This window comes from Hyperolius riggenbachi, chromosome 1, assembly GCF_040937935.1.
Source record: "Hyperolius riggenbachi isolate aHypRig1 chromosome 1, aHypRig1.pri, whole genome shotgun sequence".
Taxonomy (NCBI): domain Eukaryota; kingdom Metazoa; phylum Chordata; class Amphibia; order Anura; family Hyperoliidae; genus Hyperolius; species Hyperolius riggenbachi.
The window spans coordinates 578,591,948-578,618,077 of NC_090646.1; the positions used below are offsets into that span (position 1 = coordinate 578,591,948).

Consider the following 26,130-nt stretch of genomic DNA (forward strand, 5'->3'; position numbering starts at 1 on the left):
GTCCCAGTGTCCGAGGGACCACCAGGGCAGGCTGCAGCCACCCTAGTCTGCACCCAAGCACACTGATTCCCCCCCCCCTGCCCCCTGATCGCCCACAGCACCCCTCAGACCCCCCCCTGCCCACCCCCCAGACCACTGTTTGCACCCAGTCACCCCCCTAATCACCCATCAATCACTCCCTGTCACTATCTGTCAACGCTATTTTTTTTTTATCCCCCCCCAGACCCCCCCCCCCCGTGTACTGTATGCATCTATCCCCCCTGATCACCTGTCAATCACCTGTCAATCACCCGTCAATCACCCGTCAATCACCAGTCAATCACCCCCTGTCACTGCTACCCATCAATCAGCCCCTAACCTGCCCCTTGCGGGCAATCTGATCACCCACCCACACCAATAGATCGCCCGCAGATCCGACATCAGATCACCTCCCAAATCCATTGTTTACATCTATTCTCTCCTCTAAACACCCACTAATTACCCATCAATCACCTATCAATCACCCCCTATCACCACCTGTCACTGTTACCCATCAGATTAGACCCTAATCTACCCCTTGCGGGCACCCAATCACCCGCCCACACGCTCAGATTGCCCTCAGACCCCCCTTTATCAATTCGCCAGTGCAATATTTACATCTGTTATTCCCTGTAATAACCCACTGATCACCTGTCAATCACCTATCAATCACCCCCTGTCACTGCCACCCATCAATCACCCCCTGTCACTGCCACCCATCAATCAGCCCCTAACCTGCCCCTTGCGGGCAATCTGATCACCCACCCACACCAATAGATCGCCCGCAGATCCGACATCAGATCACCTCCCAAGTGCAGTGTTTACATCTCTTCTCTCCTCTAAACACCCACTAATTACCCATCAATCACCCCCTATCACCACCTGTCACGGTTACCCATCAGATCAGACCCCAATCTGCCCCTTGCGGGCACCCAATCACCCGCCCACACCTCAGAACGTCCTCAGACCCCAGCCCTGATCACCTCGCTAGTGCATTGCTTGCATCTATTTCCCCCCTCTAATCACACCTTGAGACACCCATCAATCACCTCCTGTCACCCCCTAGCACACCTACCCATCAGATCAGGCCCTAATTTGCCCCGTGTGGGCTCCTGATCACTCGGCCAAACCCTCAGGTCCCCCTCAGACCCCCTTCCGATCACCTCCCCAGTGCATTGATTGCATCTATTTTCCCCTCTAACCGCCCCCTGAGACACCCATCAATCACCTCCTGTCACCCCCTAGCACTCCTATCCATCAAATCAGGCCCAAAACATCCTGTCATCTAAGAGGCCACCCTGCTTATGACCGGTTCCACAAAATTTGCCCCCTCATAGACCACCTGTCATCAAAATTTGCAGATGCTTATACCCCTGATCAGTCATTTTGAGAAATTTGGTTTCCAGACTACTCACAGTTTTGGGCCCGTAAAATGCCAGGGCAGTATAGGAACCCCACAAGTGACCCCATTTTAAAAAGAAGACACCCCAAGGTATTCTGTTAGGTGTATGATGAGTTCATAGAAGATTTTATTTTTTGTCAAAAGTTAGCGGAAATTAGATTTTTATTGTTTTTTTTTCTTTCTAAAATGGGGTCACTTGTGGGGTTCCTATACTGCCCTGGCATTTTAGGGGCCCTAAACCGTGAGGAGTAGTCTAGAAAACAAATGCCTCAAAATGACCTGTGAATAGGATGTTGGGCCCCTTAGCGCACCTAGGCTGCAAAAAAGTGTCACACATGTGGTATCGCCATACTCAGGAGAAGTAGTATAATGTGTTTTGTGGTGTATTTTTACACATACCCATGCTGGGTGGGAGAAATCTCTCTGTAAATGGACAATTGTGTGTAAAAAAAATCAAAAATGTGTCATTTACAGAGATATTTCTCCCACCCAGCATGGTTATATGTAAAAATACACCACAAAACACATTATACTACTTCTTCTGAGTACGGCGATACCACATGTGTGACACTTTTTTGCAGCCTAACTGTGCTAAGGGGCCCAAAGTCCAATGAGTACCTTTAGAATTTCACAGGTCATTTTGAGACATTTGGGTTCAAGACTACTCCTCACGGTTTAGGGCCCCTAAAATGCCAGGGCAGTATAGGAACCCCACAAGTGACCCCATTTTAGAAAGAAGACACCCCAAGGTATTCTGTTAGGTGTATGATGAGTTCATAGAAGATTTTATTTTTTGTCACAAGTTAGCGGAAATTGATATGTATTGTTTTTTTTTTCACAAAGTGTCATTTTCCGCTAACTTGTGACAAAAAAAAAATCTTCTATGAACTCACCATACTCCTAACAGCATACCTTGGGGTGTCTTCTTTCTAAAATGGGGTCACTTGTGGGGTTCCTATACTGCCCTGGCATTTTAGGGGCCCTAAACCGTGAGGAGTAGTCTAGAATCCAAAGGCCTCAAAATGACCTGTGAATAGGACGTTAGGCCCCTTAGCGCACCTAGGTTGCAAAAAAGTGTCACACATGTGGTATCGCCGTACTCAGAAGAAGTAGTATATTGTGTTTTAGGGTGTATTTTTACACATACCCATGCTGGGTGGGAGAAATATCTCTGTAAAAGGACAATTGTGTGTAAAAAAAATCAAACAATTGTCATTTACAGAGATATTTCTCCCACCCAGCATGGGTATGTGTAAAAATACACCCCAAAACACATTATACTACTTCTCCTGAGTACGGCGATACCACATGTGTGGCACTTTTTTGCACCCTAAGTGCGCTAAGAGGCCCAAAGTCCAATGAGTACCTTTAGGATTTCACAGGTCATTTTGCGACATTTGGTTTCAAGACTACTCCTCACGGTTTAGGGCCCCTAAAATGCCAGGGCAGTATAGGAACCCCACAAATGACCCCATTTTAGAAAGAAGACACCCCAAGGTATTCCGTTAGGAGTATGGTGAGTTCATAGAAGATTTTATTTTTTGTCACAAGTTAGCGGAAAATGACACTTTGTGAAAAAAAACAATTAAAATCAATTTCCGCTAACTTGTGACAAAAAAAAAAAATCTTCTATGAACTCACCATCCTCCTAACGGAATACCTTGGGGTGTCTTCTTTCTAAAATGGGGTAATTTGTGGGGTTCCTATACTGTCCTGGCATTTTAGGGGCCCTAAACCGTGAGGAGTAGTCTTGAAACGAAATTTCTCAAAATGACCTGTGAAATCCTAAAGGTACTCATTGAACTTTGGGCCCCTTAGCGCAGTTAGGGTGCAAAAAAGTGCCACACATGTGGTATCGCCGTACTCAGGAGAAGTAGTATAATGTGTTTTGGGGTGTATTTTTCCACATACCCATGCTGAGTGGGAGAAATATCTCTATAAATAGACAATTGTGTGTAAAAAAAATAAAACAATTGTCATTTATGGAGATATTTCTCCCACCCAGCATGGGTATGTGTAAAAATACACCCCAAAACACATTATACTACTTCTCCTGAGTACGGCAATACCACATGTGTGGCACTTTTTTGCAGCCTAACTGCGCTAAGGGGCCAAAAGTCCAATGAGCATCTTTAGGCTTTACAGGGGTGCTTACAATTAGGCACCCCCCAAAATGCCAGGACAGTGAACACACCCCACAAATGACCCCATTTTGGAAAGTAGACACTTCAAGGTATTCAGAGAGGAGCATAGTGAGTCCGTGGCAGATTTCATTTTTTTTTGTCGCAAGTTAGAAGAAATGGAAACCTTTTTTTTTTCTTTTTTTTGTCAGAAAGTGTCATTTTCCGCTAACTTGTGACAAAAAATAAAATCTTCTATGAACTCACCATGCCTCTCACTGAATACTTTGGGATGTCTTCTTTCCAAAATGGGGTCATTTGGGGGGTATTTGTACTATCCTGGAATTTTAGCCCCTCATGAAACCTGACAGGTGCGCAGAAAAGTCAGAGATGCTTGAAAATGGGAAAATTCACTTTTGGCACCATAGTTTGTAAACGCTATAACTTTTACCCAAACCAATAAATATACACTGAATGGGGTTTTTTTTATCAAAAACATGTTTGTCCACATTTTTCGCGCTGCATGTATACAGAAATTTTACTTTATTTGAAAAATGTCAGCACAGAAAGTTAAAAAAATCATTTTTTTGCCAAAATTCATGTCTTTTTTGATGAATATAATAAAAAGTAAAAATCGCAGGAGCAATCAAATAGCACCAAAAGAAAGCTTTATTAGTGACAAGAAAAGGAGGTAAAATTAATTTAGGTGGTAGGTTGTATGAGCGAGCAATAAACCGTGAAAGCTGCAGTGGTCTGAATGGAAAAAAAGTGCCTGGTCCTTAAGGGGTAGAAAGACTGTGGTCCTGAAGTGGTTAAACTGCTCCACTGCACTACTCTGCAGAAGAGGGAGGAGCTGGTTCCCCACAGTTGCTATAGTTACTGTATGTCAATTAGATTTAGAGTATACAGTAAATGTTAAATCTTAATAATTTGGCCAAGTGATTGAATTTGACGCCCCTGCACTACCCTCTAGATTAGCCTTTCTCAAACTTTTCCGACATGTCCGATCGGGATTCGATTCGATTTATTTTGCCATTGTTCTGCAATGGCAAATCGAATCGAATCGAATTCTGATCGAACATGTTGGATTGCATCGATTCGAATTAATGAATCGAACCACACAAAAAATTGTATGGTGTAGATGGGGCTTTAGGGACACTCACCTAACTATGACTATGGTATTAGGCAAGACAAATAACATTTATATTGTGCTTGTCTGCTGGTGGACTCAAAGCACTTGAGCTGCAGCCAATAGGGTTCACTCAGTAGGCAGAAGCAGTGTTAGGGAGTCTTGCCCAAGGTCTCTTTGCTGAATAGAAACTGACTTACTGAACAAGAAGAGATATGATTAGCTCAAATTGTGAGCTCGTGAGGGACAGCTAGTGACATGATTATGTACTCTGTAAAGAGCATTAGAAAATGTTAGCGCTGTAACAATAATACTAGAGATGTAATGGGTGGTCTGGAAGGTGACAGAGAGAAAAGATTACTCCATAAAGTGAAGCAGGACAATGCAGCTGGTGGGCGAAGCATAGTTACACATAAAGCCACTATCTCTCTAAAGAGACCCCTCTCTTTGTTTCCATTGGTCCTGCATAAAACAAAACCCATGTTGATTTTGAAAACAAATCATCTCCTTTTATCTGGTACATACCCAGCCGTCAATACCTGTGAACAGTACGAGAATATCTCTCTGGTAAACCGCAAAGCGTAGCTGAAAATACACTTCCAGTCCTTCACACAAGCCTGGATTTTCTTTGGCTCAGAGTCAAGGATAAAGAGGATATTGTGCCGCCTCTCAAAGAGTAATACACAGACATATCTTGTCATGGCATTAACCTCTTAAATTCAGAGAGCCGCTGTGGTGCATAAGTGCTGTCCCCGAGAACTCTGACTAATCTGCCGTCTTCTCATTTCCGTCTCAGTGCACTTTTCAATATATTGATTTTTTTTTTCCTCCTTATTACCAGAAAAGAGGTAGATGCTGTCAGATAAACACTGTCAGATAAAATCTCATAGCATTGCTAGGGAGTGTAATAAAATTCTCATCCTTTCTACATAGTACTTACTGGTGATACTGCCCTTGTAACAGAAGTCATTCATGCGACTCCTGTCAGGAACCGGCTTCCTAAACAATCCCTTTGTTCATGTATTAAAGGATAAATACGCTTCAAACATTCTCTGAAGAGTAATGAAATGAAATTATAATGCTTTACAGTTTAGCCTCTTAAAAGTTCTTAGAAGCATGTGGTGGCAAACTGATTACAAAACTATTACAGTATTTAGTATTTACAGTGGTTTGCAAAAGTATTCGGCCCCCTTGAAGTTTTCCACATTTTGTCATATCACTGCCACAAACCTGAATCAATTTTATTGGACTTTCACGTGAAAGATCAATATAAAGTGGTATACACGTTAGAAGTGGAACGAAAATCATACATGATTCCAAACATTTAAAAAAAAAAAAAAACTTCAAATGGGGTGTGCGTAATTATTCAGCCCCCTTTGGTCTGAGTGCAGTCAATTTCCCATAGACATAGCCTGATGAGTGCTAATGACTAAATAGAGTGCACCTGTGTGTAATCTAATGTCAGTACAAATACAGCTGCTCTGTGACGGCCTCAAAGGTTGTCTAAGAGAATATTGGGAGCAACAACACCATAAAGTCCAAAGAACACACCAGACAGGTCAGGGATAAAGTTATTGAGAAATTTAAAGCAGGCTTCGGCTACAAAAATATTTCCAAAGCCTTGAACATCCCACGGAGCACTGTTCAAGCGATCATTCAGAAATGGAAGGAGTATGGTACAACTGTCAACCTACCAAGACAAGGCCGTTCACCTAAACTCACAGGCCGAACAAGGAGAGCGCTGATCAGAAATTCAGTCAAGAGGCCCATGGTGACTCTGGATGAGCTGCAGAGATCTACAGCTTAGGTGGGAGAATCTGTCCATAGGACAACTATTAGTCGTGCACTGCACAAAGGTCGACTTTATGTAAGAGTGGCAAGAAGAAAGCCATTGTTAACAGAAAAGCATAAGAAGACCCGTTTGCAGTTAGCCACAAGCCATGTGGGGGACTCAGCAAACATGTGGAAGAAGGTGCTCTGGTCAGATGAGACCAAAATGGAACTTTTTGGCCAAAATGCAAAACGCTATGTGTGGCGGAAAACAAACACTGCACATCACTCTGAACACACCATTCCCACTGTCAAATATGGTGGTGGCAGCATCATGCTCTGGGAGTGCTTGTCTTTAGCAGGAACAGGGTAGCTGGTCAGAGTTAATGGGAAGATGGATGAAGCCAAATACAGGGCAATCTTGGAAGAAAACCTTTTGGAGTCTGCAAAAGACTTGAGACTGGGGCGGAGGTTCACCTTCCAGCTGTTACGCTTGGTGGTATATCCTCCACGGTCAGCACACAATGCGGATTCTGACGTGAAGGAGGTACACATGCTAGCACAAGGAACCAGGATATCCCCAGTTTAGTGGAGGAGAGGACTGACTCCAACAGGAGATGTGGCGCACAGAGCAGGCATAGATCCGAACAGCCAGACAATCCTTCCACTGTAGTGGCTCAGTGCAAGGTAGCGCTGAGCGCATAAACCAGAACTCAGAAGGTCAGGACAGGTAACAGAATGAACGTTTGATTAACTAGTCACTGCTAAAGTGACAGCAAACGTCCAAGACAAGACAGACTGGAATGAGGCAGCCAATGCGATTGCAGCGGTGGCATGCCTCACAAGGACAGGACAGAATAGTCGGGAAATAGAGTCAAAGAAGGCAGACGTAATACACACAAATATACAATAGGTATGATTTCCTAGCGTATTACGGTTACAGCTATCAATGAACTACAAACGACTAACTGACATATGTATATATCGGCGATAAACCGATATATGACATAAGCAAGGAACACTAACTAAGAACTGGAGCAGGACTAGGAACAGGACTGAACTAGCTAAGCACGGGTGATCACGATACGAGCAACCTACCAAAACGTGCTGGAAACTAACTGACTGAACACAGGATATAAACAGTTCGAGTACGTATATATCAGCGACACTGATGTATTAACGTAACACGAATACAAAGAAAATAACAAACGTGCTAGTATGCATATATATCGGCGATGAACCAATATATGACGCAAGACAAGCAAAGTAACAATTTCTGATAACAAGAGCAAAACTAGGAGGACTCGCTGACCCCTTCGCCGGAGTCAGCGCAGTCCACACGGACTAGGAACGAGGTGGGGGCCGGACAGAGTAACAGACAGAATCTGAGACCATGATAGCCCATGGAACACTGCAGGAAGCAGTCCTGTATACTGAGGTCATCCAATGGGAGCAGACATGCAGATTCCCACACAGGTGAATGGTAATCAATCACAGGCTGACAGCAGGAAAGGGCAGACAATGATATGCAGCCTGCAAGAAAGGGATTGCAGCTCCATTGCATCAGACAATGTTTGTTTTCACAAAAGCATATTAATCTGTCATTAACTTCAGAGCGACTGCAGATGGAATCAACGCTCAGTGTAAAAGCACGCAAAACTATGCGAGCAAATGCACGCAAAGAAATCAAAAACTGCTTGTCTTCAGTAAAACTACAGCCAGCAGTACATGCTGCAGAAGTGATCATACCACCAGCAGGACAACAACCCTAAACATAAAGCCAGGGCAACAATGGAATGGTTTAAAACAAAACATATCCATGTGTTAGAATGGCCCAGTCAAAGTCCAGATCTAAATCCATTCAAGAATCAGCGGCAAGATCTGAAAACTGCTGTTCACAAACGCTGTCCATCTAATCTGACTGAGCTGGAGCTGTTTTGCAAAGAAAAATGGGCAAGGATTTCAGTCTCTAGATGTGCAAAGCTGGTAGAGACATACCCTAAAAGACTGGCAGCTGTAATTGCAGCAAAAGGTGGTTCTAAAAAGTATTGACTCAGGTGGCTGAATAATTACGCACACCCCAATTTGCAGTTATTTTTTTTAAATGTTTGGAATCGTGTATGATTTTCGTTCTACTTCTCACGTGTACACCACTTTGTATTGGTCTTTCACGTGGAATTCCAATAAAATTGATTCATGTTTGTGGCAGTAATATGACAAAATGTGGAAAACTTCAAGGGGGCCGAATACTTTTGCAAACCACTGTATATGGCGCCGACATCTTCCGCAGCGCTGTTCAGAGTATTTAGTCCTCCCAGTACCATAGTCATAAGTTTATAGGTCCATACACACGTCGGATTTTTGTAAACGACCCGTCGTTTGGACGTCTCGTCGTTCAGTCGTCCGGACGTCAAATCGTGCGTGTGTACAGTCTGTCATTCAGCTGATAAGACTGGTCTTGAGCGATCTGCCTGGTGGATCACTCGCCAGTGTAATGCGCTTCCCACCAGTGTGGTACTCACTCCCTTCCTTTGTCTGGCTTTCCAACAAATGCTGCCCGCTCTTGTCCTGACTAGTTTTGGCTTTCCGCCGTCCTCAAGGGTCACTGAGGCGCACAAAATGAACTCTAAATATGAAAATGTCCACAGACTGCCTACTCATTGCATCTTGATCCCACCCCCTAAGGGTTCGTTTCCATACAGCCCGCTTCCATGTTTGCCTGCATTTCGGGGCGATTGCGCCCGCGATCCAATTCAATGCTGCCCCCCGGGGAGTCACGTGCAATGCAAAGCCGTAAGGCTCTGCATTGCAAATGGAAACAAGCCCTAAAGGCCCATCTACACTATGAGATGTTGTAGCGATCCGGCGGCTCGGCAGGGAATCCGCGGAAGCAAGATCCGTCCTGTCGGATCTTATCAATCGAGCCGCATCAGCGGCTCGATTGATAAGGAGCATCGCGGCCGCATCTACGCGTGTAGATGCGGCTTAAGATAACAACACCTCACACACACACACACCTCCCTTTATCTCCCTAGTCTTTTGTTTGCTTTGCCAATACCTGTATATAGTTTCGTCATGCCAATAAAGCTGATTTGAATTGAACTGAATACAGGCAAGATCACACTCTTGTTGTGCAGCACAATTACACAATAAGAATATGTGCACCTTGGCAGTGGAAAGCTTTGGCAGAGATTGCTTGAGAGAGCAATACATATATTTATTTATTTTTACTTATTTTTTTCCTATTTGAAGGCACTGCACTTCACACAGCCAATATAATAACACATGCTACTTATATCACAGCTGGCTCACATTACCACATGCTGCAATAATGATTCAAATTCCACATGGATCCTTAAAATATCACATGAATCCCTAAAATATCACACAAGGTAATGCATCAGTTTCTAAAATATGGCATGAGGAAAAATCCTTTACAAACTGACATAATAAAATGTGTTGGCTGTTGGTAGAATACCTCCAATGAAGAAATACCTCACATCTTATGACACACTCTGTACATTAACCCAGTTGTGTAACTACTGCATTTAGTGTTCACACTAAATGCAGAATGAGGTGGCATATTGACAGAATCCTGACTGACAGAGTGATCTGTTGCTAGGAGGCCCTGTGTTTCACACAAAGGACTACTGCAAAATAAAACATGCCAAGATCAATTATTACAATTAGCAGGATATCCTAATTGCACTAAAATGCCTGGATGGTAAAATGTAAATGTCTTAATAAGACCTCTTTTAGGCTCCCTGCACACTATGGGCTTGATTCACTAAACCGTGATAACTCAAATATCACACTTTATCAAAGATATCACACCTTATGAAAAATTGATATATTTTCATAAGGTGTGATATCTTTGATAAGGTGTGATATTTGAGTTATCACGGAAAAGATATTACACCTTATCAAAAGATATCACACCTTATCAAAGACATCACACCTTATGAAAGTTAACCACTTGAGGACCCACCCTTTACCCCCCCTTAAGGACCAGCGCTGTTTTAGGTGATCTGTGCTGGGTGGGCTGTGCAGCCCCCAGCACAGATCAAAGGGCACTCAGAGCGATCAGATCGCCCCCCTTTTTTCCCCACTAGGGGGATGATGTGCAGGGGGGGTCTGATCGCTCCTCCTGGCTGGCATTTTGCGGGGGGGGCACCTCAAAGCCCCCCTCCGCGGCGAAATCCTCCCCCTCCCTCTCCTACCTGCTCCCCCGGGAGATCTGGGCTGCACAGGACGCTATCCGTCCTGTGCAGCCAGTGACAGGACGTCCCCTGTCACATGGAGGCGATCCCCGGCCGCTGATTGGCCGGGGATCGCCGATCTGCCTTACGGCGCTGCTGCGCAGCAGCGCCGTACAAATGTAAACAAAGCGGATTATTTCCGCTTGTGTTTACATCTAGCCTGCGAGCCGCCATCGGCGGCCCGCAGGCTATTCACGGAGCCCCCCGCCGTGAATTGACAGGAAGCAGCCGCTCGTACGAGCGGCTGCTTCCTGATTAATTAGGCTGCAGCTGGCGACGCAGTACTGCGTCGCTGGTCCTGCAGCTGCCACTTTGCCGACGCACGTTATGAGTGTGCGGTCGGCAAGTGGTTAAAGAGGATCTGTAACCTCAAAAAATCCCCTGGGGGGTACTCACCTCGGGTGGGGGAAGCCTCCGGATCCTAATGAGGCTTCCCACGCCGTCCTCTGTCCCACGGGGGTCTCGCTGCAGCCCTCCGTGCAGCCGTGACGTAATATTTACCTTCCTGGCTCCTGCGCAGGCGCTCTGACGGCTGTCGGCTCCGAACTACACGGAAATACCCGATCGCCGTCGGGTCTGCTCTACTGCGCAGGCGCAAGTTTCCGGCGCCTGCGCAGTAGAGCGGACCCGACTGAGATCGGGTATTTCCGTGTAGTTCGGAGAGGAAAGCAGCCACAGCGCCCCCGCTGGAGCCAGCAAAGGTAAATATTGAAATTACAGTCGGCACAGTCGCCGGCTGTTCAGAGGGCTGCAGCTAGACCCCCGTGGGACAGAGGACGGCGTGGGAAGCCTCATTAGGATCCGGAGGCTTCCCCCACCCGAGGTGAGTACCCCCCAGGGGATCTTTTTCATGTTACAGAGTCTCTTTAACACGCCTAATTAGAGTAGCATAGCGAGCGCTATGACCCGTAGGGGCTCAGGGCAGGACGAGCGCCATTGCCAATTTGTAGGCATAAGTTCGTAGCGCTCGCTATGTTACTCTGAAAAGGCATGCTAACTTTGATAAGGTGTGATATCTTTTCATAAGGTGTGATATTTGAGTTATCACGGTTTAGTGAATCAAGCCCTACATGCGATTCCGATTTCCGATGTTTAATCGGTACTGCATGCTGCATTTTTCTTTTTTTCTTTTGACAGCATCCAGGGAAAATCGGAATCGCAAATCGGAATCGGAATCGCAAATCGGATTTGCAGTGTGCAGGGAGCCTTACTGATGTCACTCCTCATCTGTCACAGATAACGGAGGCACCGTGTGGTCATCTGTAACTGTGAAGCACACTGCACACTGCATGTGATTCCGATTCCGATTCTTAATCGTTTTTACATGCGATTCCGATTTCCGATTTTTAATAGTTACTGCATGCTGCGTTTTTTCTGCATTTTTCTGTTGATAGCATTCAGGGAAAATCGGAATCGCAAATCGGAATCAGAATCGCAAATCGGATTTGCAGTGTGCAGGGAGCCTAAGGCCTGTTTCACACTTGCGTTAAAAAAACGGTCCGTTCCCGGATCGGAACGGATACTGTACAAAACGGAACGGATGCGAACGGATCCAATATTAACCTATGGATCCATTCACATCTGTCCGAAATGGATCCATTTTGTATGATCCGCTGAACGGATCGCAAGTTTGCTGCAGCACCTATTTTTCCTGGACTGCTGAGCCTAGCGGACCGGAAATGGTAGATGAAGCCCTGCATTGTGGGCAATGAGAGAACAGAACATTTCTTCTAACTAGAGAAGAAACGGACGGTTCGGAGGGCAAAATCCACTCGGGGTGGGGGGTCTGGTGGGGGTGTGGGGACAATCCACTGGGCCATACCTGAGCGGGCAGGCAGGTGAGGGAGGGTGCAGCAGATGGGCAGGTAAAGGAAGGATTAAAACTTACCCAGGCGTCTTCTTCATTGCAGCCGGGCAGTAGAGAGGGTTTCTTCCAGGCTTCCATCTGCTGTCGCGTCATGTGACTAGTCACATGATGCGTGTAGTCACATGACGCGGAAGAAGAGGGAAGCTTGGAAGAAACCCTCTCTACCGCCCGGCTGCAGTGAAGAAGACGCCTGGGTAAGTTTTAACTCTCCCTTACCTGCTGGCGTGGCAAACAAATCTGATTGACCGGTGATAAGATCCGTTTTCACGGATCTGTTTGCCAGTGTGAAACAAGCCTTACGGATCCGGTGAAGCGGATCTGTTTTGGCTTAAATGCAAGTGTGAAATGGCCCTAAGGGTCTATTTCCACTAGGATATTACAGTTCGCATATGTTTCTCTAACAATCATTACATGGTAAATGGATGCGTGGTGCAGAAATCTGCATCATGTTATCCATCTTTTTTTCTGCATTGCACGGCATGCGAAAATTCGCATTCAATGAAAATGACTCCATTGACCTTCATTGGTTTCATTTGTAATGCGAAAATTCGCATTGCGAATTCACACTTAGTGGAAACACGCCCTGTGCTTCCATAACCTGCACTATTACGAGTAAAGTGATTCTGTAGTAATAGAATAAAACCCTGAGACTCCCCCTTGAGGAGAAGAACTAGTCAAAAACCTGTCAGTCCTGTCAGATTTTAGCTGCTTGCTTTTTCGCTATAGTGGTCCATAAAGCTTTTTGCTTGGCATTTTTAGATCTGCACCTTTAATTTCTTTTTTTTGTTTTGTTTTTAACAAGAAAACCCAGACACCAGAACAGGCGAACATGGTACAATACTCCAATACTAATGCTACTACATTTGTAGCCTTCTGGCTACCTACATTGGAGGGCTTTCTGGCTACCTATACTGGGAGGCTCTCTAGATACTGGGGGGCTCTCTGGCTACCTATAGTGGGGGGCTCTCTGGCTACCTATACTGGGCGGCTCTCTGGCTACCTATACTGGGGGGCTCTCTGGCTACCTACACTGGGAGGCTCACTGGCTATCTATACTGGTAGGCTCTTTGGCTACCTATACTGGGGGGCTCTCTGGCTACCTATACTGGGGGGCTGGATACCTAAACTGGGGGTTCTCTGGCTACCTATACTGGAGGGGCTATCTGGCGACCTATACTGGGGGCTCTCTGGCTACCTATACTGGGAGGCTCTCTCGCTACCTATACTGGGGGCTCTCTGGCTACCTAAACTGGGGGGCTCTCTGGCTACCTATACTTAGGGGCTCTCCGGATACCTATAATGGGAGGCTCTCTGGCTACCTATACTGGGAGGCTCTCTCGCTACCTATACTGGGGGCTCTCTGGCTACCTATACTGGGAGGTTCTCTGGCTACCTATACAGTATAGCTCTCTGCCTACCTATACTGGGAGGTTCTCTGGCTACCTATACTGGGAGGCTCTCTGGCTACCTATACTGGGAGGGTTTTTTTGGCTACCTATACTGGGGGGCTCTCTGGCTACCTATACTGGGAGGCTCTCTTGGCTACCTATACTGGGAGGCTCTCTGGCTACCTATACTGGGAGGCTCTCTGGCTACCTATACTGGGAGGCTCTCTGGCTACCTATACTGGGGGCTCTCTGGCTACCTATACTGAGAGCTCTCTAGCTACCTATACTGGGAGGCTCTCTGGCTACCTATACTGGGAGGCTCTCTGGCTACCTATACTGGGAGGCTCTCTGGCTACCTATACTGAGAGCTCTCTGGCTACCTATACTGGGGGCTCCCTGGCTACCTATACTGGGAGGCTCTCTGACTACCTATACTGGGAGGCTCTCTGGCTACCTATACTGGGAGGCTCTCTGGCTACCTATACTGGGAGGCTCTCTGGCTACCTATACTGGGAGGCTCTCTGGCTACCTATACTGGGAGGCTCTCTGGCTACCTATACTGGGAAGCTCTCTGGCTACCTATACTGGGGGCTCTCTAGCTACCTATACTGGGAGTCTCTGTAGCTACCTATACTGAGAGCTCTCTGGCTACCTATACTGGGGGGCTCTCTGGCTACCAATACTGGGGGGCTCTCTGGCTACCTACACTGGGAGGCTCTCTGGCTACCTATACTGGGGGCTCCCTGGCTACCTATACTGGGAGTCTCTCTGGCTACCTATACTGGGAGCTCTCTGGCTACCTATACTGGGGGCTCTTTGGCTACTTATACTGGGAGCTCTCTGGCTACCTATACTGGGAGGCTCTCTGGCTACCTATACTGAGGGGGTGATTCTGGCTGAAGGATTTAAAAGATTTGACATTCGAGAACCTTTTATGATTTTGATTCGAGAAAATTTGGGATTTTTATCATCTGTACACAGCATATAAGTAGAAAAAAACACTGTACAAATCACTTGTCAGGCAGATACAGATAGTGCATTGATTAGACAAGAGTGCATACAGAGAGTGCATTGATTAGACGAGTCTGTGACTTCCTCTGTAGACACTTCAGTAACTATACAGAAGGTAAAAAGAAATGTAATGGGAGGTCATAGTCAACATCAACTGGTCAATATTCACTGATAATGCAGCTACTTTACCATGCACACTCTCTCATGTGTGAAAGGTCATTTGACCTGAACTTCCAGTCCCAGAGCACCCAGGAACACACACAGGAATGATGCACTGATGTGCCAGCGTTCATCACACACATCACTATTCCTCGGGTGAGGAGTTCTGCCTTAGGGCTGTTTTCCACTGTATGCGCTTTGCTGCATTTTGCTGAACTTTAAGGATTCCCAAAGCACAAGGATACTGGAGAAGATTTATGAAAGCATTTTATAAATGGAAATCTGCAATGGTAACTGCTTAGCGATTGTGATCAGCGTTTTCTAGTGAAATCCTGCACTAACGTATGTCATTCTGTCTTAGTTTATGAAACCACCAACTCCGACTCCAGGTACCCAAAATTGCTCTGACTCCTCGACTCCGACTCCACAGCCCTGTTTTTTTCTTAGCCAATCTAGTGGAAATGACAAAACACTATCGCAGAGACAAAATCGCACCAGGTTTGCTTTTGCATTTTAACATTTGTAATGGAAAACAGCTCTTAGTGGATACAGAATAAGCCTTATTACACTGCAAAGCTGATTCATTCATTTTGGCCTGCTCTTTAGATATCAGAGCCCCATTAGCCATTCACACTGCATTCATAAATTGGCCCATGATAAGACATTTTGTGCCAAGTCAAAGGAATCAGCATTGGCATTGGCTAGACCAGACCTGGGTGTATGGAGATGGCCTAGGTCAAGGCTCTCCAACTCCAGTCCTTGAGGGCCATATTTATATCAGTGTTTAGTATAGACTGAGAAACAGAGGAATGTGTTCTACTTGATGAACAACGCCTCTCCTGATTCAGTCCTAACAATTAATTTGAGCTGTGCCATAAATGTGTGAGGACCTCAGCCCTCGAGGACAGCCCTGGCCTAGGTGCTGTAATCATAGAGCAGGATGAAACGCTCTCTCCATCTCTCCTGTCCACTGCCCTCTATTGGTAGCTGAGAGCATTGTCCACAGAATCACTGGATGAAGCCACAGGACAAGGGGAAGCACAGGTCAAAAAGACTGGAAGAGGGGCAGATCTCCACAGAGTACCAATTCATGTGGTAGCTACAAACACTTTAGGCCAGATTGACTAAAACTGTCAATGGACAGAGTACACTGGAGAACAGTGGGGAACTTAAAGAGGACCTCCAGTGAAAATAATGTAATAAAAAAGTGCTTCATTTTTACAATAATTATGTATAAATGATTTAGTCAGTGTTTGCCTATTGTAAAAGCTTCCCCCTCCCTGACTTACATTCTGACATTTATCACATGGTGTCATTTTTACTGCTGTCCGGTGATGTCAGCGGAGGAAGATGCTGCTTGCTTTTTGGCAGTTGGAAACATCTGTAAACAGCTGTTATTTCCCACATAGCAGCAAGGCTCCCACAGTGTGATGTCAGAACCATGGTCCTGACATCACACTGTGCGAGGTGTTTCACTACAATATCAGCCATACAGAGCATCCTGATGATCCATTGGTGAAAAGGAAAAGATTTCTTATGGGAAAGGGGGGAATCAGCTACTGATTGGGATGAAGTTCAATTCTTGGTTACGGTTTCTCTTTAAGTAATCCAGCTAATCTGGCATGAAGCCCCTTTTCCATAGGCAGATGAACAGCATGCTCATCCACCTCCTGTGCTGAGTACTAGTGCCCAGTCACTGCAGGGGAAGCAGCGGATAGGCAATGAACTAGACCATACTGAAGCTAAATAGTTAGGGATTGTGTGATTGCAGTGACATGATTGCACCAGCACAGAAAACTGTGAAAACAGCAAGACAACTTGCATTCATTACAAATCTGCCTGCCTTGAGGTGCATGCTTATGGCTGTAACTACACAGCTGCTATGTCACTAACCTTTAGTAATCTTCTCTGTGGCCTGACACAGGTGAGGGATGCTCTCCAGCAGTCAATTAAAAAAAAAAAAGAACTCAGGACACCTGAAAATATTATACCTGCTGCCATCCTATTGTACTACCGCTTGCTTCAATGTCATTTCTGTCTGCTTTTTTTCTTATTCGTACAGAGAGAGGTTCAGGCCTGAGTTGTACATTGTGCCCGCCCCTTCCTGCCTCACTCAGCTGCTCCTATTGGTCAACAGTCATGTTGACAAGAAAAGCTTTTCCTGGGAGAGACACAAAACTTGAGGCCAGGGCCTGATTGCTCCCCATATATAATTTGCAGTGATAAATGTCAGTTGGTCATGCACCAAAGGAGGCCACCCAGGTCACCTGAGTACTACTATTGGGGCCCTTTCCCACTTATGTGCAGTGTTGTCAGTTATGATGCACCGCACATTTTGTGTGACATGCATGATAACAAGACCATACGATGTAAGGGCACCAGGAACAGTTTATTGCATTCAATGCCCCGATTTATAATTGTGTTTTACGCTGAAATGGACCCTGCATGCCATGCGCCGAGAAACACGTGCACGCAATCGCATTCGTGCATGCGCTGTCTAGTGTGAAAGAGACCGTAGTCTCTTTAACACCTCTAGCCTTGTAGAAACAATGTAAATCAGAGCGCATGAACGTCTTCGGATTATAATATGCCTGCTGACACTCATATGAGGTGATGGAGAGAGCTTTAAAAAAAAAAAAAAAAAAAGATTCTGCTTTTAAGCAAGGCGGCATTCATACCCATTCAGTTAAAGTGGACCAAAACTTTTGCACAGGACAGAAGGAAACATAGAGAAATGAACTATGTATGCATTTAGAGAGTTTAGCCTGTCTAATTTCCCCTCATCTGTGACTAATCACAACTGCAATTTGATCTCTCAGCTGGCTGCTTTGGCAGAGCAGCTAATTTGTAAACACAGGATGTTAGCCCTTTGCTTCCATGAAAGCAGGAAGTAGACACACTGCAGACTTATTGCAGGATTTGTATCAGCTGTTATGCTGTTGCTTATCTTTTTCAGCAGAGAAGAATTAAAGTGAATTGAATGTGGCCACTACTGCACTCCATAGAAAAAAAACTATCATTATTCTCCATTATTTAGAGAGGGCCTACCTAGTCCCCAGAGCTGGCATGTGTGCCTGTAGGCTGCCCTGTCACCATGTAGCTTTGTGAGCAAATCATCAAAAGAAAAAAAAGTTATGCTGCAGTTAAACAATCCAATAGCGCATTTAAACAAACTCAGTGGACACATCGTATTGATGAATGTCTCTAATTTTGTTCCCAGCATTTATCCTGTGCAGCTGCCTGGCCGCTAAATCCCTTCAGTTATCAGTGATGCTATTGTCTACTCTACACACTGAATGTGGGCCTATGAAGCTGAAGAGTGTTCCCTGGTCCTGTCTATAACGGCTTTGGCAACACAGCACATTGTAAGATCTTGTAGGCAGCACTGCTATACTCCAATCTTCATAGAGTTTAGCCTGTGCCCTATCCATAAAGCCTCACATTTACCGGTAGGTTATATCCACAATTGTCAGTTGCAGATCGGATCCATTTCAAACAGATCAGTTTTTGTAAAAAAAAATAAAAAAAAATTATCATCTCCGTTTTGAGAGAAATGGCCTTTTTGCAGCCTGGAAACGTATCCCCAGCTCTGGCCGTGGGTCAGGGGGCTGCCATGCTGGAGGGGGTAGCAGGCAAGAAGGGGGACAGCATGCACAGCAGTGGAGAGGGTGGTTAGGCCCCCCCTCCCTCATCTGGGACCCCTCTTCCCCACTCCCCCTCCAGCTAGTTTCTTTTAAAAAATCGTTTTTAAACCAATGTAATCAATGTAAATCAATGTAATGTAGCAAGCGGTGAGCGGAGAACGTACTTCCTTGTGTCCACCGCTCGCTGTCACTTCCTGCAATGCAGGCATATCCAGGGTCCCTGGCAGCTCTGTTTCAGTGTATACCTTTATATCTTTTATCCTCCAGTTCCCTTTGATAAAGGTATACACCGAAACAGCGCTGTCAGGGACCCTGGTTGTGCCTGCCTAAGGTTTCATTGGGACTATTTGCTGCTATCTAGCACCTCCTGTGCCTCTTGCTTGAACTGATTTCACGGACTAATGCTCAGTGCACACCAAAACCGCTAGCAGATCCTCAAAACGCTAGCGGTTTTTGGAGCTGATTTCAGAGCGATTCTAGGCATGTTTAGAGACGTTTTCTAAACATACCTAGCGTTTTTGGGAGCGTTTTGTGCAGCAGATTACAAATACTGTTACAGTTAAAGCTGTTACTGAACAGCTTCTGTAACAAAAATGCCTGGAAAACTGCTCTGATGTTGCGTTTTCCAGAGCGGTTTGCGTTTTTCCTATACTTTACATTGAGGCAGAAACACATCTGCATACCGCAAACGTGCAGCAGGAGGCACGTTTGCGGTTTGCTAAAAACCTCAAACCGCTGGTGTGCACCATCCCATGGAAATACATTAGCCAAGCATTTTCACAGGCGGATGCGGTTGGCGGATCGCTCTTAAAACCGCTCGGTGTGCACTGGGCCTAACTTTGTCTTTGCTTTACGATAGCTGCATCATTCATTTGTGAACCTGTTGCTGATGCTATGCACAATGTATTTTCCTTCTGTGTCCACACAATCCAGTTAATGAAGTTCATTAACTGTATAGCCTTTTGCTCATGCTCCCCCCATTTATGTATGTCATTGTGAATTTATTCACAATACAAACTGATTTATTGCAATTCATGATTGGTGTGCAGGTCAATCACTCTTCAAAAAGTATACCATGCAGTTATTTGAAATAAACAGGCATATACAGTATAACTGTAACTTGTGTTATTCAGAGGCTCCTCACAAGACTGTGTTTGGAAATGCACTTACTGTGCTGATCGCTGTTTCCAGAACACTTGAGCTAATGCATTTCATTCATTTTTGTGTTGCAGTGAGTTTACATTGTACTGAGTTTTTAGTTGCTATGGATACATCATGTCAAAGTTCACAATCAGAAAACTATTCATGTCACCTATTCAAAAGCACACATAATCACATGTCTTCAAGCCTGTGTTACTGCATTCAAACTGAAGCATGTCTAAAGAGAGGCAGCACTGACCAATCCTATATAACTGCCTGCATGGAACATCATTCCATTCACATGTATTCAAAACGCTATACTGTCTGCACAGGCCGCAGGTGTCAATAGGGACTGAATGCATCAGTTTGTACCTACAGAAAAGTCCCCGTTATCCAGAAGTCAGGCAACCGGAAGTCTGAACTACCCAGCATGCCTGAGGGATAACGGGGACCACTTTTGGGGAGCTTTCTGGGGGGGGCTGGCAGGCTTAAAACTACTTACCAAGGCTCCAGCGATGTCTGGCAGCCCTCCCTGTACCTCCTCGCAGGCTCCTAGCAGCTTCCGGCTACGTGTACGGAAGCCACAGTGTCACCTGATCTGATGCGGGTCAGCTGACACTCCAGCTTCCGTGCACTGGGGAAGCTGGAAAGCCGCTCAGAGCCCATAAATAGGTTCCTGGAGATTGACAGCCATCGCTGGAGGTTCGGAAAGAAATTCAGGGGGGAGGTCTGTGCTATTTTGATTGGTTTCTCAAGCAACCGTCAAGCACATGTCTCCGACATCTGGCGATCCCGCCGGTGCCAGATACCGGGGACTTTGCTGTAACTGGCAGATCTGGCAGTCTGTCTCTTCTCACAGAACACCAGCAACCAGGGGCGTAGCAATAGCCATAGCAGCTGCTAGGGGGCCCTGGAGCATAGGGGGCCCAGGTGGTATTTAACCACTTAAAGTGAAACAGAGACGAAGCACCCTCATGTATTTACCATGTATATCAGTGGGAACATTAGAGAAAACACCTACCCTGCTATCGGTTTCATCCTTCACTGCTCAGCCTGCTTGTTATCAGCCCTGATAAAATCCTCAACTGACCATTCAGTCTGGCTTTGCTCAGGAATCATTATAGCCGAGTCATTATAGCATAGCCAGAAGGGGGCAGGCTTGGGCTTGAAAAGACATCAGAGAAGACATACTCAGCTATAATGATTCCTGAGCAAAGCCAGACTGAAAGCTCAGTCAGGATTTTATCAGGGCTGATAACAAGCAGGCTGAGCAGTGAAGAATGAAGCAGAGAGCAGGATAGGTGTTTTCTCTAATGTTTCCACTGACATATATGGTAAAATACATGAGGGTGCTTCTTCTCTGTTTCACTTTAAGTACCAGTAGCCTCTGTCCCTTAAGAATCAGAGACCACAGGTACAGAAACTAGGGAATTCTGACGAATCGCCGCACATACCCGCCGTAACCGCCGCATATCGGGAACCTGGGCCACCAACTCTGCCGTCTCTTTGATGGCAGAGTTCCTGTGAGCCGGTCAGGAGCCACTTTCATTGGCTCCTCACCGTGACTATCAATGTAAGCAAATGGGAGTTGCTTACATTGATAGTAATGGCCAGGAGTCAATGAAATTGGCTCCTGACCGGCTCACAGGAACTCTGCCGTCAAAAAAACTGGCAGGGCGAGCGAGCCGCGACGGGAGAGAGCGGAGAGCTCAGCAGGAGCGACAAAACCGGAGGATGCGCGCAGTGAGTTGAAATCTACTCCCTGGCAACCAGATCAGCATCAAAACAGGGCGTAGATATCAACTAGTGTGGTCCGAAAGTAGTATTCACCATTAACTTTCTTGTGTTCCTCCACCCCAAACTTTGTCTCAGTGCCCATGGACTATATGCAGTGTTGATTGCACGAGAATGTGAACTGCCTAAGGCCCTGTTTAGGTATGCGTTAGTATGCGTTAGTGCGCGTTGGTATGTGTTTTTTCCACAGCAGTGCATTGTGAAAAAGATTTCAGTTAAACGCAATAAGTGTGAAAGGTGCCATAGGAAAACATGGGCATTACTTTGAAAATCAGTTTTCTTTCAGTTATAACTGAGAGAAACTTATTAAGTGTAAAAGGGGCCTAACTCATACCCATAGAGTAGAGGCAGGTTGCATTGCGTAATGCTACGTACACACATGCGACAACGATCGTTCGTTGTCAACGACGAACGAACTTTTAATTGATGAAAGAACGACCTAAGTAAAGTTAGTTTTAAAAGGTGTGTAACGATCAGATCGTTAGAACGAACGTTACATCACGTAAAAGCAACTATTGCGCCTGCGCATAAAAATGAAAAGTTCCATGGAGAAATAGTGAAATGCGCATGTCAAGTCTAGTACGAATAACCGTTTTCAACGATGTACTACTTTTGCAAACGATCGTCGTTGGAAAAAATCCGCCAAGCTAGATCGTTTGTTTTTAACGATCTAGCTCGTCCGTCGTTAAACTTAATAGTCGTTGGCTGTTTTTTTTTAAACGATCGTCGTTTGAAACGATCGGGGAACGATCGTTTCAAACGACTATAGTCGCATGTGTGTACGCACCTTTAGAGTGTTTACATCCGAGGGCTCCATGAAAGTTTTGCTATGTTTTGCCATGATCTCTAATTACACCACTGCCAGCAGCTCAAATAATAATAATTTTTAAGCACAGATACAATAGACACAAAGATTGTAGGGTACATGATGCCATAACAGCATTTCTTATTCCAACCCCTAAATAAATGCATGCAAATTCCAACATAACTCTCTTTAACTACTCTGCGACCACCTAAAGCAGGATGGCGGCCGCAGAGTGGCTTCCGCGTTCCTCCAGGACGCATATATATGTCATCTCGCAATGCACAAGATTTGTTGGAAGCTCGCATTCGCTCAGTCGTTTTTCACCTTATGCATCCGAGCAATTTTCACCTCCCATTCATTCACCAATAACTTTATCACTAATTATCACAATGAATGTGATCTCTATCTTGTTTTTTTTCTGCCACCAATTAGGCTTTCTTTGGGTGGTACATTTTGCTAAGAATTATTTTTTTCTAAATGCATTTTAACAGGAATATTAAGAAAAAAATTGAAAAAATTCATTATTTCTCAGTTTTCGCCCATTATAGTTTTAAAATAATACATGCTACCATACTTTTTTTTAAAAAAGCGATTTTTATTTAAAAATAAATACAATTAAAGAGACACTGAAGTCTTATAAAAATCATCTTTTTATTTCAAAAATGTCTTTAACATGATAGCCCTAACTAAAACGCTGCATTCCCGTGGCTGAAATCTAACTAACTCCCCCCCTCCCCTGCAAAATCCACGACTTTCTTGGTCGTGGATTTTGCTGCAGGAGGAGGCAGAGCTTTCAGCCGCAGCTCTGCCTCCTTATGCGTCAATCAGCGTGTATCTCCGCCTCTCCCCATCCCTCTCAGTGAAGGAAGACTGAGAGAGGCGGGCGGTGGTGGCGATCCGGCGCTGATAGACGCGTGGAGAGGCAGAGCTGCAGCTTCTCACAGAAGATCGCAGACCAATTTTACCCCCTTCCATGTAGTATGAGAGCCATACTCTACACAGTCTATTCTATGGAGCTGAACTCCCCATCAGATACAAATCTTTGCAAGCTGCTGCACACAAAGATGCTGTACACATGCAACAGATCAGTATCTGCAAAAGATCAGTTTCTGCAAAAGATCCGTTCCTGCAAAATGCATTCATAGTCTATGATATCTGCAGATCGCGTACACACCTTGTTTAACGGACAATTATCTGTAGATCAGATCCACCCGGTTGGATCTTCAGATCGGCAGATAATTGTCTGATCTGCAGATGAATGTCCATTAAACAAGGTGTGTATGGGATCTGCAGATGTCATAGACTATGAATGCATTTTGCAGGAATGGATCTTTTGCAGGGATTGATCTTTTGCAGATACTGATCTGTTGCGTGTGTACAGCATCTTTGTGTGCAGCATCTTGCAAAGATTTTTATCTTGCAAGACTGTACTGCGCAACATGGACTTGATTGACAGCGGCGCTCTCATAGTCGCAGTAGAGGACAGCCTGGCGAGACACTGTGCGGGGACCCCGGGCCGATGGCTGCGAGCAGAGATGTGGCGTGGGACATATCAGCTGCAAGGGGCTGGAGGAAGTCCCAGGTAAGTAGATTGGGGGGTAGGTTAATTAGCTTGATGACTCCTTTAACCTTGTAGTCCATGAAATGTGCTTTGTACAGTTCCTCCAATGTGAGGACAGAGTTGATCCTTTGCAGCAAAGAATGTACCAGGGCATGCTGGGCAATTTCTAGGACAATTTCTGATATAGTAAACCACTTCTTCTGGTCCCTTGGAGTTTACTATAACGAGTTTATACTGTATTGAAAACAAAAAAGTTAGATATCTCTGTTGAGGGAAGCCTTTGGATCCTCCCGAGGCTTCTCTAATCTTTCTTGAGCCTGACGCTGTTTGCCGGGACCCTCCTCAGCTCCCACCCGTGAACAAGCCCACCCGTGAACTTCGCAGGCGGACTGAGACGGCTTATGCACAGAGGAAAGAGCCAGGCACAAGCGTTTTTTTGCGCCTGCACAGTGCAGACATGCTTGTACACAGATGGGAATGTGAAGATTGAAGGGGACAGGGGGAGCCTCCAGATAATCCAGAGGATTTATTCTATTAAATTAAGTGTCTAACTTTTACTTTATTTTTATCTTCAGGTACTCTTTAACGGACCACTCCAGTAAAAAAAGTAAGCATTTTTAATCTGACAAAACCGATTGGTTTTGAACTAGTACATCTACTCATGGGGGATTCTCAGGGTTTTCTATATCTTCAAAAGCATTTCCTGAGCAGTATTTTACCTGCCAAAATAGTAAGTTACCTACCAGCCAGCCTCCCTACTCACTTGCACACTATTTGGGCAGTTAAGGCTCATACACACATTAGACTATAGTCTTTTGAAAATGAAATGACTGTGATGAACAGAGGCGCCAGCCCAGAGGCGCTATATGTGCTACCTGAGAGCTACTGTTTTGTCCCCTGTTTTATTGCCTGATGAAGCGGGCTTGGTCCTGCGAAACGCGTTGCATCTATTGGGGTACTAATAAAGTGTTTATTTATGTCAGACAAGTAGTCTAGTCTGCTTTCGGAGGTAAGTCCACCACTGCCTCCCCAGCATATTTTAAAACTTTTAATTGTTGTTTTTATTCTGCTGGCGCCTCTGTTCATCAAAGTCATTATAGTGTCCACCCTTGGTGGAAGGGGGACCCACCCCTACCTTTCTTCTATCTACAGAGAGCGACTTCTTAACCCTGAGTGAGGACAGGTCTAATCTCCTCACCTGCATTCACAGTGGTTGCCTCAGCGGTAACCCTTGTTTGTGAGTATAACCTTCTCACATTACATTATCCACTATTGTCCTGAGCATACTACACCATATTGGGCTCTCGGTGTCTTTTTCTTATTTTGAAAATGAAAGATCACAGACCAATCTTACCACTCTTCATGTAGTAGGAGAGCCATACTCTACACAGTCTTTTCTATGGAGCTGAACTCCACATCAGAAAACAATCTTTGCAAGATGCTGCACACACAGATGCTGTACAGACACAAAAGATCAGTATCTGCAAAAGATCTGTTCCTGCTAAAAATCCATTCCTGCAAATTGCAATGATAGTCTATGAGATCTGCAGATCATCATACACACATGATTTAACTGACATTCATCTGCAGATCAAGCAATCATCTGCAGATCTGAAAATCCATCCTGGTGGATCTGATCTGCAGATGAATGTCAGTTAAATCATGTGTGTATGATGATCTGCAGATCTCATAGACTATCATTGCAATTTGCAGGAAGGGATTTTTGGCAGGAACAGATCTTTTTCAGATACTGATCTTTTGTGTCTGTACAGCATCTGTGTGTGCAGCATCTTGCAAAGATTTTTTTCTGATGTGGAGTTCAGCTCCATAGAAAAGACTGTGTAGAGTATGGCTCTCATACTACATGAAGGGTGGTAAGATTGGTCTGTGATCTTTCATTTTCAAAAGACTATGGCAGACCATGTGTGTATGTGGCCTTAGACTTAGCAACTGCCATTCAGGAAATACTTTTGAAACACAAGAAAACCATGAGAATGCCCCATGAGGAGATTGACTAGTCCATAACCTGTCGGTTCTGACAGATTTTAATTGCTTTTTTTTTC

At 45.2% G+C, this 26,130-nt stretch overlaps 1 protein-coding gene across 1 annotated transcript in view; it reads right to left on the reverse strand.

Moving 5' to 3' along the window:
- The window catches only part of RASGRF2 (Ras protein specific guanine nucleotide releasing factor 2), a 346,737-nt gene that overhangs the window by 307,874 nt on the left and 12,733 nt on the right, over positions 1-26,130 (reverse strand). The window lies entirely within an intron of this gene.